At 41.8% G+C, this 2,500-nt stretch overlaps 2 non-coding genes across 2 annotated transcripts; both read left to right on the top strand.

Annotated features, from left to right (window-relative positions):
• The first annotated feature begins 597 nt into the window (after positions 1 to 597).
• On the top strand, positions 598 to 679 carry trnas-uga (transfer RNA serine (anticodon UGA)). The gene has a single exon. It is a non-coding gene; the product is annotated as a tRNA-Ser (tRNA).
• Positions 680 to 1,814: 1,135 nt separating this feature from the next.
• trnas-cga (transfer RNA serine (anticodon CGA)) lies at positions 1,815 to 1,896 on the top strand. The gene has a single exon. It is a non-coding gene; the product is annotated as a tRNA-Ser (tRNA).
• Positions 1,897 to 2,500: the final 604 nt, after the last annotated feature.

The raw sequence follows: 2,500 nt of genomic DNA, 5'->3' as shown, positions 1-2,500 counted from the left end.
GACTTGTCCAGTGATTCAAGTGCTCAGAATACTTTTGTGTGAGCTTATTCAGAAAGCGGTGGTTAAGGCGTGATTTGGCACAATAAGATCAATATGTCGTGCAATCAAGTTTACCATTTTGCACCAATGATGTCTGTTTCCAAATCCCAATTACTTTACCTGAATTCCAACAGCTGCAACGGCCGAGTTTTTCAGACGTTGGACCTGAATTTCAATGGGGTCTCCCCACACATGTTTTAACCTTGCTCGAAGCGTATATAGCCCACTTGTGCTTTCTCCTCATCACTTTCCTTTGATTCCCACAGCCGCAATGAGCAAGTGGTTTAAGAGTTGGAAATTAAATCCATTGTGTTCTCCCCGTACAGTTTTTAAAGCTGCTCGCAGCGCATTGACAAACCAGTCTATATTTGTAACATGTGACTTGATATGGATAATGTGCTAAATGCATGGACTTGTCCTTTGATTCAAGTGCTCAGAATATATATTCCTTGACAAACAGTTCAAATAGGCTCTTTAGTAGATAGTCTAGTCTTTACCAAAGTAAAATGGACAGAATGAGGTAGCCGACTGGTTAAGGCCTGGTAGTTAATACAGCGAGCTGCGATGGCCGAGTGGTTAAGGCGTTGGACTTGAAATCCAATGGGGTCTCCCTGCGCAGGTTCGAACCCTGCTTGCAGTGCAATGGCAAGCCATTCTTTGTTTTTAACATATACTTGGTGACTTGATATGGATAATGTCCTTAATGCATGGAATTGTCCAGTGATTCAGGAGCTCAGAATATATCTACCTTGACAAACAGTTGAAATAGGCACCGCAGTACAGATACTGTTATTTGTGTTAGATTTACGATGGAAAATCTGAGAGAGCCAGGTGGTTAAGTCCTCGGATTTGAAACCCAATTGGGTCTCCCTGCTCTTATTTAAATCTTACTCTCAGTGAATAGTCCACTTGTAATTTCTCTGCACATAGTTTTTTGACTTGCACATTAAACTTTTAACCTTTGAAGGCTTTGGAAAGGACAGAGGTTATTTGGCACAATAAGATCAATATGTCGTGCCATCAAGTTTACCATTTTGCACCAATGCTGTCTGTTTCCAAATCCCAATTCTTTTACTTGCATTCCAACAGCTGCAATGGCCGAGTTCTTTAGACGTTGGACCTGAATTTCAATGGGGTCTCCGCACCCATGTTCTTACCTTGCTCGAAGCATATAGCCCACTTCTGCTTTCTCCTCATCACTTTCCTTAGATTTCTAATGCTGCGATGGCCAAGTGGTTTAAGCATTGTAATCGAAATCCAATGTGGTCTCCCTGACCAGTTTTCAACCTTGCTTTCAGGACGATGATAAAGCAGACCTTTAATACTTGGATCTATCTCCTCTGAATTTAAATTGTCCTTAATTTATGGGCTCGTCCAACGATTGAAGTGCTCAGAAAATAGCTAATTTCACTTTGCTTGAAAAAAAAGTCAATTAGGCAGTTGAATTAGAATACTTTTGTACTTGTGTGAGTTAACTCAGAAAGCAGTGATTGCCGAGTGGTTAAAGCATTGGACTCGAAATCCAATGGATTCTCCACGCGAAGGTTTGAACCCTGCTCGCAGTGCTTTGACAAAGCAGTCTTTATTTTTAACATATCATTGGGCCTTGATATGGATAATGTGTGGACTTGTCCTTTGATTCAAGTGCTCAGAATGTATCTTCCATGACAAACATTTCAAGTAGGTACTTCAGTAGCGATGATCTGGACGTTTTACAGTTAAAATGGACGGAACGAGATAGCGGACTGGTTAGGGCGTGGTAGGTAACAGAGCAAGCTGTGATGGCCGAGAGGTTAAGGCGTTGGACTCGAAATCCAATGGGGTCTCCCCGCGCAGGTTCGAACCCTGCTCGCAGTGTTATGAGAAACCAGTCCTCATTCTGAACATATACTTGGTGACTTGATATGGATAATCTCTTTAATGCATGGACTTGTCCAGTGACTCAAGTGCTCAGAAGACTTTTGTCTTTGTGTGAGCTTATTCAGAAAGCTGTGATGGCCGAGTGGTTAAGGCGGGATTTGGCACAATAAGATCAATATGTCGTGCAATCAAGTTTACCATTTTGCACCAATGATGTCTGTTTCCAAATCCCAATTACTTTACTTGAATTCCAACAGCTGCAACGGCCGACTTTTTCAGACGTTGGACCTGAATTTCAATGGGGTCTCCCCACACATGTTTTAACCTTGCTCGAAGCGTATATAGCCCACTTGTGCTTTCTCCTCATCACTTTCCTTTGAATCCCACAGCCGCAATGGCCAAGTGTTTTAAGCGTTGGAAATGAAATCCATTGTTTTCTCCCCGTACAGTTTTTAAAGCTGCTCGCATCGCATTGACAAACCAGTCTATATTTGTAACATGTGACTTGATATGGATAATGTGCTGAATGCATGGACTTGTCCTTTGATTCAAGTGCTCAGAATATATATTCCTTGACAAACTCTTCAAATAGGCTCTTCAG

This window comes from Salmo trutta, chromosome 31 (assembly GCF_901001165.1).
Source record: "Salmo trutta chromosome 31, fSalTru1.1, whole genome shotgun sequence".
NCBI lineage: Eukaryota > Metazoa > Chordata > Actinopteri > Salmoniformes > Salmonidae > Salmo > Salmo trutta.
Note: the sequence above shows the minus strand (reverse complement) of the source record. Positions and strands in the feature narration are given on the sequence as shown.